This window comes from Protopterus annectens, chromosome 7.part0, assembly GCF_019279795.1.
Source record: "Protopterus annectens isolate FY-2018-M chromosome 7.part0, PAN1.0, whole genome shotgun sequence".
Lineage (NCBI taxonomy): Eukaryota > Metazoa > Chordata > Ceratodontiformes > Protopteridae > Protopterus > Protopterus annectens.
Window position 1 is genome coordinate 23,622,517 of NC_056739.1, and position 13,853 is coordinate 23,636,369.

Consider the following 13,853-nt stretch of genomic DNA (forward strand, 5'->3'; position numbering starts at 1 on the left):
TGAGTACTCTAATATGAAAGTAAATAAATCTATATGTATGCACACACACCTTCCTGAATGAGTACCCTAAGATGAAGGTAAGTAAATCTATATATGTGCACACATGCCTTCCTGAATGAGTACCCTAAGATGAAGGTAAGTAAATCTGTATATATGTACACACACCTTCGTGAATGAGTTCCCTAAGATGAAGGTAAGTAAATCTGTATATGTGCACACACCTTCCTGCATGCATACCCTAAGATGAAGGTAAGTAAATCTATATATGATCACACACACTTTCCTGCATGAGTATCCTAAGATGAAGGAAAGTAAATCTATATATATGCACAAACACCTTCCTGAATGAGTACCCTAAGATGAAGGTAAGTAAATCTGTATATATCCACACACACCTTCCTAAATGAGTACCCTAAGATGAAGGTAATTAAATCTATATATATGGACACACACCTTCCTGCATGAGCACCCTAAGATGAAGGTAAGTAAATCTATTGATAAATACACATATCTTCCTGAATGAGTACCCTAAGATGAAGGTAAGTAAATCTATAGATATGCACACACACACCTTCCTTAATGATGAAGATGTAGTGGTCTTAACTGATATTAATATCAAATACTTTATCCATTTCATGAAAACCTTCAGAAACTACCAATAAGGCAAATCAACAATATTGTGAAGAGCCATTTTTAAAGCTTTGGATATTTATGTACAAATTTACAAAAGTGTTTTATCTTAAATTTATATAATTTGTTTCCATGTGTAGAGATATGGGTTTACATGGCTACTTAATACTCATGTGATTGTATCATCTACTCATAAGGACTGGAATGAAAATATTATTTTATTTATTTATTTTTGCTACATATGGTTTTATGCCTGTTTGTCAAGTTTACATAAGATGGATAGGAGTCCATATATGGAAAATCAGCATCTATATTCCACCATGCTCTTTTATGGTGATTGAAAGCCATACAAAGTTTGCTTGGATACCATAAAAATGTTTAGAAAATGTATGCAAATCTTATTTAAGTGTTTGAAGTAGCTTTTATCATGTGTTAAAGATATCTAGAATTTGGAACCAATTAGTATACTGCATTACACAAACTAGCATGATAAGCAGTGACACACAGGGTAGGACCTAGTCATAGACACGCATACTGTGAGTATACTATCCTGAAACATAGCACAGTGGGCATCATATGTAAATGATCATAGAATGACATGCATATCAGTGACATGGAAATGACAGCAATTGCACAGGAGGATATACAACATAGTTGTGTGATTCAGAAATGTATAAGAATCAGGTGCATAGAATACCTGTCTTTGTGGCCTCTAAGGTATGTGTAGCACTTACCATTATTGATATGGGAGGGGGGGGGCTTCCAGCAGCATCATGGGACATGGCTATCTCCTTGACATCATGCTGTAGAATGTGGAGTAGCATATGTGGTTGTCCCAGACTGCAAAGGGTAGAAGCAGCATGTTGTGGACATTCTACATTAGAAGCCATTTTATTCATGTTTTAGGTGCCATTGACTGCTCTCACATTGCTGTCAGAGCCCCCACCTGGTCCACATGGCTACCAATATGTCAGCCAGAAAGGTTTCTATGCCATCAACTGCAAAGTGGTGTACAATGTGCAATGTGCAGGGTATTTACAATGTGCTTATATGTCATACAGGTAGCTTCCAAAATTCTTACATCTGGTGTATGCCAGACCTATAATTTGCAAAAACAAAAAGGCAGTTCCAGAGGGGAAATAAACAAGCCCCAAAACTGAAAAAGTTAATATAAAACCAACATAATTTGCTCCTGGAAAACAAGGTGATATTTATTTGGTAAAACAAAGGTATACGCTTTCATGCAATGTGTGTATTTATTTGGTAAGACAAGCAAGCTTTCATACAATATGTCAACCAAACAAAAAATATAGCACTGTGGAAATGCAGGAAACCACTACTGTTTTCCAGTCCTTTTTGGCTTCATGCAATATGTGCTTCTACAGGCATTTCTAAAAACAATAGCAAGGTCTGGGTGCCAAACATAGTACATATTGTCACCTGACTACCATTAGTTTGAAGCCATGTTTCTTCAAAATCACATTTAAATTAATATCCATATTAATACTTGGGGATTAGCAGATCCTAGTCCACTAATCTAGTTATATTCTTTTACGTTTATTAAATTGCACTGTCAATATCAAGGCCACACTATATTGGTATTTATGCATATGTAATCATATTGGGTTTCATTGTCCAACTCTGGTCATACTATTTATCTCATAGTAGCTGCACAAATGCTTTTCTATGAATCCTGGTCATGTTTTGAGTAATACCTATTATTTTTGGAAATAACATCATTTTGATTAGAGTTAATGTTTCTTCAAATGTAAAGAATAATTTACTCCATTTAGATATTGTATCCTCAAAGATTTTGAATAGGCTTTTATCTTTAATAGATATATCATTCAAATTTGTTTGATGCAGAGTCTCTAATTTTTTAAAAGTGTTAAATTTATATCTTTGTTTCATAGACTGGATTGAGTTTTGATTTACTGATATAATGGTAGTCCATTTCTTATTCATCGTAAACTGTCACAGGTGGTCTATTTTTATCATCACTTAATGTACTATATGGATGATTAATGGTTGTTAAAGTTATTAATATAAAGTCAGAATTTTGGAGTGGTAGTTATTTGTTTTAAAACAATTTACAGTTTCATCTTGCCTAACACAATTTGCTAGAGGTTCTAAATGTAGGGTAAACAACAGTGATGAAAATGCTCATCTTTGATTTATCCTTGTGTTATATTTTAATGAATTATGATACAAAGATTCTAATTTGAACATATGCAAAAGGAATATTATAAATTATATCTTTTAGGTCTGTAAAGAGTTTTGCAAATTCAAACATTGATTATACTTTACACAGATACTTTCTGTCAATGCAGTTAAATGTTTTATCTATAAGGTGAGTGATTGCTAGTTACCTGCCCTAATTTGGTAAGTGACCTATGCCTGCCGTTGGAATGGGAAAGAGATAAACAGAATGTGATGTGAATACGATGAACAGAAATTCCACAAATACTATTTAGACAGATAGAAGTGCGGGAGGCCTGGAGTGAGTAGTTATAAAATCTGTGGTAAGGGTCAGTGCGGGGAAAGAGTCACAAAATAAAGCCTTTGAAACAACTTTCTCAGCAGGATACACTTGGATTACTACACACTCCAGTTATATTAACATCTCTAGTGATGGGTCTTTGGGACAATCCAGCCTAAGACTTAAGGTGCTGGAATGACTGAAATACAACTAAGACTCAGCCAAGATCTGTTCTGAATTTGGTACATGTAGTCTGTTACATTTTTCAAGAAAACCTCTGCAGATCGTTCTGGACACTGCTCAAAATGTCAACACCATAGCAGCATGAAAGTCTGTTTCTCCTAAAACATAGTCATTTCTCAGTGCGACTTAAATGGACAGGGAAGTAAATATACTTTTATGTATGTTTTAGAAGTGACAAGAATACCTGGAGAGTGTACGCAGGCTTCCTGCTTGTCTCTTTTAAAAAGGTCAGTACTGGTGATAAGATGTGCAATGTTTAAGCCTGTGGTGCACAATCTGACCACATGCTGGCTTGAAAGGAGATTGTAGAAAGAGGATAACATTTGGTTGAAGTTGTGAAGATGACTCTGGGTCAGGTCCACATTACTGGCCAGGAAAACCTCCAACATGATCGAGGCATGACTGTAAACAGGAGCCACTTACTGGGGTAGCATTTGGGACTGAACATGTAGAATGATAAGATGCAGCCATCGGAAAGCTCAGTGAGTCTGAGTTTAGCTACAGGACAACAATCCACCTCTTCGGTTAGATGGAAGTCACGTTAGTAACAACAGACTCAGGCAGGAACAATTGTTATTGGTCACTGACAAATCACCATAGCTGCAGATGTGCAGATAGGGATGGAACAGTCAGCAAGTAAAGAAGGTTGCTAGGAGCCATGATAAACCTAAACAATTGTAGGAGCAAGTAGAGGAAAGAATCCTGTCTACTTAAAAAACAAAAGTTACTGATATATAGCTGCATCCATGCACAGAAAAGTCATAACAGATTGATTATGCACGTTTCTATTGCCAGGAAATTGCAATGAGAAGGTTGGAAAAACACATCTATTTAAAATCACTAAGCCCAGCTTCTTGCTTTGAGGCTTACCAAATGATGGCACATAAAGCATAGGATCCCTTTATTTCTTTAAGATCATAAACTTTTCTCTGATTTCAAACACCTTGCCAGAGCCTTCAGCCATTGTCAAAGCTGTCCTGCTGCCACATAGTGAGATGTCACATTTGTGATAGTAATGACCCTTTTTTTGATCGTCAGAATGCATGACAGACAGCTGCCATGTGAAGAAGAGGACAAGTCTATCACTCCTGTCAATGAACAGTGTGTTTTTCTGTGTAGCGTGCTTGCAGTGGGGCTAAAGGTTGTAGTCTAAGCAGAAATCAGTGCAGGAAGAAGCAGGAGGGTCATTCACAGAGAGGGATGTGTATGTGAAAGTACTCTTGCATGGACCACATTGAAGACATGATGCCTAGATGATGCAGGAAAAAATCCTCAAACTTCCATTTTGATAGCAATATGTCAGTGCATTTTAACTTCCTTTTTGGCATCCTAACAATAGGATGCCATAATGCTGCTCTTCCATAGTGCATCCCTAGTCTGGTGGAAACTCAATCGATCTGTGGGGTCATCAACTCTGGAAAGAGAGGGGACTATGGAACACAGTGGAAGGCAGGAGGGGCACCATAAAAAACTGAAAAAATCCACCACCATTCCACTGCCTAAGGCAAAGCTCATTCAGTAAGTTAGCATACAGACCCTTATCACTGTTGCTGCCTCTTTTCAAAATCATTGAATAAGATTCATACATTCAGGCTTAGTTTCATCACACCTAAAAGAGCATCTAAGGACTATAGACACCCTTGCAGTAGTGTCACTTTCACAAAAACTGTAGCACAGCTATAGGCCTTTTCCTCTCTAAAAATGTGTGGCTGATTATGAACTAATAGGGGTCACCATTACTTCACAAATACCTCTGATTCAATATTACATCAAATGCTTTTGGATGGACCATACAAATGTACTTGACATGGTTCATGGGCAACTATATCTTCAACATTACAGCTGAATATTCGGAGTCACATTCCTTATGAGAAAGTGTGCAGCTTTTAGTCTTTCCTGCTCAGAGTTTTCATTAATATGCTTACCTGATTTTCAGACTTTAATACCCTGCCACATGTTAATGATCTTGCCTTTTGATATTCAGATCGGCTTCAGGTTACAAGGAAGAGAGCTACATTAAGTTCTATTTGAAACATTCTCCTTCTAATGAAAAAAGGGGATAACACAAAGGCCACTTGAAAAGGAAATAATATACCAATGTGTTTGTAAATATGCTTGAAGAAAGAATAATTGGCAGTTGGGGCTAGTGACTTCAAATCAAGGGAGCTGCAGGAAGCAACTGAATGGGTGGAGCTAACTGGAATGTGGTGGAGCTCCATGACAACAGATAAATGACAGTTACCTTTGTTAAGACATCAGATGACTGAGGTCAGTCATTCTCATCCACAGACTGCCACAGTACCCATTCGCTGTATCCACTTTATGGATTATTTTCACCTCCTATATCAGACTGCACTCAACAAAGTCAGCCTTAGGTGAAATGAATGGCTTGAAAAATGATTTCATGCCCCTCACTTGCTAAGCACCGTTCCTCCCTGCACTTCTCCAGTGCCCCTCTCCTGCTCTTGAATCGTGAATCCTGGCTTCATACCATCCAGACTGATTACATTTTATCCTTTTTATTTTTAGTTTGTCTTCCTTTTTAGCTTTTTTCTGCAGCCCAGTATTTTAACACACATTACCTTACTAAGATTCCTTTGTAATAAGTGTGGGGAAAGTAATTGAATTAAGCTAGTGGCTTGGGAGGCATCATAGGGCTCTAGATGCTCTGAGTGCAGCTTACCAGATTTTTAAACAAACTTTTCTTCCAATGAAAGCTTGAAAAAAAAACATAAGTAAGGAAAGTAATTCAGTCTTACTTTTTCTTTCATGGCAATTAAGTTAAGTCTAAAGCTTAATGTCAAAGCTAACAAATAGTAGTGCCCAGTAAAGTGAGATGACAACTACCTGCAAGGATATACACACCTATAAATCTAATGACCACAGGAGCCTTTTTAACCCTAGCCATGCATCCCAAATCTCTAACAAGTTCTTGCACCCTTGATACGTATAAGAATGCGCTTGGAGATGAAACATTTACAGGCTGTCTGTGTCCATTAGAGACATAGGTGCCAAACCAGGGATTCATTTCCTGTTCCCCATCTAATTGTCCAAGTGACACTTGAATTGGGTTAGGGAGGAACTTATTACATTTGTAACCACATATGGGAGGAACTCTGATGCAGTTATCACCAGTGTACAGAGGCATTGGAATATTTTACAGTGTGATCTGAATTTAGGAAACATGCTACCAGACAGGTGTTTATTTTCTTTCTGAAAAGGCAAAAACCTTGCTTCTTTTTTCAGTCACTATAAACATTCACATGTGAGAATGCCCTATCAGGAGATACAAACCACTATTTCAGGTGAGGCACTTATAGGATGCTTTCCATGTGGCCATTGCACTCATTGCAACAAAATATTTAAATCAAAACAATTCACCAGTAAAAATTGTGGTATTGTTTATGATATAAAATTTTTTGCCAATCGTAGCAGTGAATGGCTAATATATTTAGCCACATGTAGCTGTGGCTCTTTTTATATTGGCCAAACCTCACGTCCTCTCAGACTGAGGATTTCAGAGCATATGAGTGATATCAAAAACAAAACATCCAGAAGTGCATTATATAAACATGGCCTAACACATACATCTGCCAGGTTTATGTTTATGGTAATTGATATAGTTAAAGGGAACAAATCCAACAAAACAGGGTGGCATTCTATTCTGGGCTCTAAAGAGAAGAAATGGATTGTCAAATTAGGTGGGTTATTTCCACCTGGATTAAATGAGCAGTTTTAGAGCAACCAATTGGGATTCCAAGTTATTTACATGCAGGTATATAAGACAAACTGATATGGATTTGATTTTACACTGATGAAGGCTGTGTTGGATACCAGCCAAAACCGGTTTGGTTGTTTGTTTTGGTTCTGCAAGTAAGTTAATAAATATTATTTTATTCCAGTCCCACAGTTTGCTGGCTCAGTATTTTTCTGGTTTCAATATGATAGTTACCAGGGGTTGATGACTTCCCAAAGGATACTATTATGCATTTCTTGGCATTTAGTTTTAGGCCATGGCTCTGACACCAGTTATTTGTCTGTGTCAGCCCATCTTGGAGAACGTTTGTGTCAGTGGAGGATTCAATGACAACTCCTAATTTACAGTCGTCTGCAAATTTAGTCAGACAGAGGCCATTGACTTTGGCCTTGACTTCAGAGAAGTAAATGTCAAAAAGGACCAGTCCCAGGACTGATTACTGAAGGATTTTTCTTGTGACTGGGCTCTTTGTATAGGTGGACTCCCCAATTCTAACTTCCTGAGTCCTGTCTGTGAGCCACCTGGCTGTCCACCAGGTAAAATAAGGGTTTGTACCAAACTGGTTGAGATTGTCAACAATGCCCAAGTGGGGTATTGTGTCAAATGCCTTGCCAGGTCAAATTGGGCAATGAAAAACATTTTTGCCATCACCCATTGATTAGGTGACCTTCTCAAACAAATTCACCAGGTTGAGTAGGCTTGACCTGCCATTGATGAAACCAAACTGGGTGGGTCCCATGTCTGGAGGTTTCCTATGTCATTATTGATCATTTCCATGGCTTTGCATATGAGATAAGTGAGACATATAGGTCTGTAGTTTCTAGGGTGTGTGGATGGCACATCTTTGTGCAGAGAGATGACTGTTTCTGGTTTTCATTCATGAGGCACAAAGCCTGTTTGGCAGCTACAGGTAAATAGCAGTTCTAGACAGCCTAATAGGTCATGTTTCATGCTATTTAGAAAGCATCCTAGGATAATGTCTGGCCCCATTGATGCAGTGTTCTTGGTCTTGGAGAGAGCATTAAGGACCAGTCTCTAGTGATAGCAGGTGAGTTATATTTGATGGTATTTTCTGAGGGAAGGTTGAAGGGGGGGGGGTAAATTTGGAGATGAATTTGTCAGCTAGTAGGTTTGCTGTATCTTCTAGCTCATTACAAGTGGCTCTATTTACAATGAGCTCTCCACACAATTGTGTATTACTGTTGAGGCTGCAGACATAGCTAAAGAAGGTTCCCTATTACGTGATCGAAGACACTTTTTTTTGAATGTGTAATAGTCGAGCCTAAAACATTGAAAACACTAAACCGCGAATGGCCACACCCACATATTTTTTCCTAGGGAAAAACTTCAGTTGTTCGTTCTTGCAGTTTGCCCTTTTCCCCAACATTGAGTGATCTTGAAGTTGGTATATTTAGTTAGGGAGTGTGTGGCAGGCACAGACCCCCACGTCTGGGGGAGCGAATCCCCCCACTTGATTAAGATTGTGAAGTTTGTGTTTGTTTGCGACCTCATGAATCTTTTCCCTAGGAAAAGAATTTGTGGATGTGGCCATTTGTGGTTTAGTGTCATCGATGTTTTGGGTTCGAATATTATGCGTTCAAAGAAAAGTGTGTTCGGTTGCATAATATAGACCCCTAAAAAATGCCTTGTAATTGTCCTTGGCCAAGGAGTCCATATTTACCTCAAATTTGGCTTTGGTAAACTTTATTTGTCCTTTGAGTTGTTCGTTTAATTTGAGAGTGCTTTTATCCTGCTGGGTGCTGCACCTCCTAATTTTTGCCATGGTTTTCTGCCTTCTGTTATACAGCCTATTGGTGTTGTGATTCCACCAGGGTGGCTTATTTTTTGAGTTAGTTCTGTACTTCTTCCTGGTGGGTACAGCTGCCTCTATGTAGCTATTAATATGCTTGTAAAGGGTTTTTGTGAGCAGTTCTGCTTAGGCGACAATGTTCTCATGGTTTATTGGGGCTTGAAATTTTGACAGGTTAACACTTGAGTAGAAAGTTAGTCTTAGAGTAGTTTCTGAATATTCCAGGGTTAGCTGGGATTCCAAGTTTTATTTTTCCTTTAAAGGCGACCATTGTGGTTTGACCTTACCAGAAGAGACATTACACTATGACCACAAGCATACATTATCCACCTGAGGGTCGAGGGATGGAGAAAATTAGAGCACCTTGATAAAACCTGCAGAAAACCTACACACAGACAAGGACTGCATACGGACTTTCTGTAAAATGAATCACAAACAAAAACCCTACCAGCGAACCAAATGCTGTGAAATGGCAAATGCTACTTGCTACATCACCATGCCAATGATCAATTGCTATCACACACATCCTTGTAAGACTGCCACAGCATTCAGTTGTGTACAATGCTGATGTATGAAATGAAAAGTGAAAAATAAGTTCCATCTAGTTACTTTTAGATGCACTGTAATCCACTCTCACGTGCACACACTAATTTTCATCACAGACTACTCCATATTCATTGGTTACAACCCCTTTATTGACTTCCACACCTTAGTTGCCTTTATTAACCAAATAGCCACAGGAAAGTATTTCAGATTACTTCAGATAAATGCATACTAATTCTGCAAACCCATAGTAATGACTGCTAAACATGAGCAAATGACAGCTAGGTCAGTCATTTTTATTCACCAACTGCTCCCATGCCCAGCTATTAATGCCACATTTATTATCATCCTACAACTTGTAATAAAATAAAGAAAATGTCTCACAATAATTTATTTTAACATACACATGTGACCATCAGTTAGCGTTACCTGTTCAAATGTGATATCTGTGATAAAATAAATAAATAAATACTTACAAAACTGACACAGGGAATGTTATCTTCTCACTAATGACAGAAGAATGTATTGTTTAACCCACTACAACCCCCCACTTTACCTCTTAACCTCTTATCCCAGAATCAAGGAGAAAGCTTAAAATAATAGGAGACTAAGGACAAAGCAGGGACAGATGTTGCCCTTAGGTTGGAAAGTTGTCAAAATGCTGGCTTTGTATCAGCATGTTTTTTTCTTAAAGATATTGAGTCTGTCATTATTTACTGTCTGCAGTCCTTCCTGATTTCCCAAAAAAATAAATAACTGCAAACATTATGAAACATTATAATGAACAGATGAAAATATTAAGCAAAATCAGGGACAGTGCAGAACAACTATGTCCCTATACATACATACATACATATATATCATATATATATATATATATATATATATATATATATATATATATATATATATATATATACATATATATATATACAAATGTACACACAACCATAAATTACAGACACTTGTATGATTGTGACTATATACTACAGAGCTTTGATTGCAATCAAATTAATAAATGCACACATTCCTGTGTGGCAGTTATTTGTTTTTTCTGCTCACTGACATGAGAATACATACCTCACAACCTTTTAGCATAAGAATCAATGAGAAAGCTAAAATATATTGGGGGGAATTACCAGAATCAGGGACAAATATTGTTCTTAGTTGTTAAATCAGCTGGCTTTGCATCACCATATTTTTTTTCTAAATGTTATTAAGTCTGAAACTCAGATGTCTTTTAAGTGACCTGACTAGTCCTCATTCATTTGTCAGAAAAATACAAACTTTATGAGAGAGCAGACCAAAATATGAAGCAAAATCAGAGAGAGACTGTGAAAGAAAGGCCAGTTGACAGAAAGTGTCTGTGCTCCATGCATTCCAACACAGACACACACACACACACACACACACACACACACACACACACACACACACACACACACACACACACACACACATGTGACCATCAATTGTAGGCAGTTGTATAACTGAGACTGCACATCACAAAATGTAATCAAATGAACGAACCAATACTGATAGACTAGAATGTATCTTATTAGCTAAATGTTGTAATATTACAGTGTGCATCCCACTGAAATCCCTTCACATCTCTCAACCCCTTATTTCAAGAATCAAGGAGAAAGACAAGCTAAACATTATAAGTAAAAAAAATATATTTTTTTAAAGAATGCTTTTTATTCAGTTGCTCTAGAAAGTAAAAATAAGGAAGAAGAGTGAACAGTGTACAAAAGAAACGCAGACAAGCTGATTTCAGAAAAGCATTCGAGATTGGTTTTGCTGATTCTGGTATTGAGGTAGCAGAAGAAGTAGGCAGGGATGATATCAAATGTCATTCCTGCTACTGGGATTCCTGCTACAATGTTAATGGGATGTTGGAGCATTTGGGAGAACATCTGAAGTTTGTGATTAAGAATAGTAAAAACTTAAAGTATTTTGGAAAAGAATATTGATTGGGTGTTTTAACATTAACACTTCAGTTAATTATTTGGATTATTTTAACTTTTTATGCTGACTGTTCCTTTAATTTTTTATACTGTTGGCGCCTTTAAGTGTTTTTAAACCAAGACATATGCTGATACTTTGTTTCTGATGAAGTTCCAGCCATATAGGAATGAAAGTGCTTAAACTGTGGATTAAAGATTTGTTTGTGACGGCTGGGAATGGTCTTTTTCTTATTTTACATTTGTAGTTACCTTTTTTTTGCTTGTGTTTACTCTACTGTGATGTCGACATTGATCTTTTTAGTAATACAGACACAGGTTCTGGTATTGGCACCTGTACGTCTAGTACACCAGTGAATCTTACTCACCTGATAGACTGTATGCAGCAGATGAAAGAACAGTTTATTAACTTCACGGCAGCCTTGGAGAACTCAAATGGAGGTTTTACGAAGGCTAGTGTCCTTGATTTGGGGATTGGTGCTGATAAGAGAACATATGTTGTGACTGTGCATTCTGATGAGGCATCTCTGTCCCCTCCTGGACCTGCTTCTACTGTAAGTTGACCTGTTTTTCCTACAACTGGTGATTTCACCAGTTTTGACATGCAGGCTATATTTTCATCTAAGCATACATTTGGTGTTAATAGTAATGCCAAAGGAAATGAAGGATCACATTTGAGCAGTGTTTTTTCTGCGACCCTTGTGGATGGTATTGGCCACTTTGAGAAATTGCTTACTAAACACAAAACGTTAAATATGGACAATTCCTTCCTAAAATTTTGTATTCAGTATAGAAGGGTACCAAAGGGTCTATATATATATGGAAATCCCAGTAAGGTTAGGGTAGGTTCCGTGTTTCATCATGAATTATTGGATCTTTTTGACATGATCGGGGTGGAGTGATGGAAATTATTGTTCAGGAAAATGTACGAAAACTAGAAAAGTTGGAAGCAGAAATTAAGAATCTTGATTTTAACATTAGGAAGGAACTTCTATTTCCACACCATTTAGATTTTCAACAAGCATTGGAAAGAGCTGAACATCACAAGACTGTTATCTTCAAATGAAAACAGAAGAAGATTCTGAGGGATGAAAATGATTATAAAAACAAGGTAGCCTATCCCAAACCTAATGGTAGGGTTAACAAAGTTCAAAGGGAATGATATTTCAGCTCTAGGAATTGACTATAAAAGAAGTGGAAGCAGTGGAGTACAGGAAACCCATTTTTGGGGTGGATGAGTCCCACAGAGGTCAAAGAAACTACAGGAAAAGTGAGGGAAGCAGAGATACAACAACTCAGATCCCCCATATTCTGCAAGGCAGAACCCTCCCAGAAAAGACCTATCACAACATATAATAAGACTTATTGATCCTCCTGATGGTTTGGATATGGAATATAAAGGTACAGTTTATAATTTCTCTCACTGCAAAATTTACAATTTTTCCCTACTTGTCATTACGCCTACTTACAGTAAACTTTTTCAAAAGGGATTCAAATTCATGCCCTCTTCTTGATTAAATGTGGTAGACACCCTCACTGAGTAAAAACTTTATTCTAGAAAATTGAACTTGAAATGTATGATGGGTAATACAGTAGAGTGTTCACCTGTTTTAGGGTTGGCAGGATCTAGCACCTTCAACCCTACATTAGCACCACCTATTGGCTTATTTGAGCAGTTGTCTGAAAACACCATTAGAGATTGATGTCTTAAAAATAGTACTAAGTTTTACAATCTCACACATGAAGACAGTCACTTATTACATTGATTATCTAATGACAGAAGCCTACGGGTTATGAAGCATGACAAGGGAGGGGGTGGTAATTATGAATTACCATATGAGTTCCTTCAAAATGCTTCAATTTTTAAATAACTGAGATTTCTTTAGTGAAGTATCTTGAAATGAGATTAAATTTGTGTATCATCACATTGATTTGGCATTGGTGGATTTGTTTATTACACATGATCTACCACCTAAGACTAGGGAATTCCTTGCGGTAAAGAACCTTATAGTTCTGGGGAACTTTTGTATTCCCAAAATTCATACATCTGTAAACCCCCCTCCCAGACCAATTGTTGCCTCAGCAGGTTCCAAAACAAAAGCTTTAGCTAAACTTGTTGACGCTAAAGCTAAATCATTTTTGGAAGGGAAAAAAACACCTATTGAAAGCCTCTTGGCATTTTTCCAGACTTTACATGAAACAAACTTCTTGTCTGACGGTTAAATGCCTACTATTGATATCAAAGACTTATTTTCATTTATTCTGCATTATGATGGAGTAGAATGTTTTTTGACTGCATCCATTTTGACGATTCTGAGATTTATTTGGTATATCAATGTATGGAGATAGTTCTCATGAATAACTTTGCCGATTATGAAGGTGAATTTTACAAGCAATGCAGAGGTGCAGCAATGGGGGAAGCTTCAG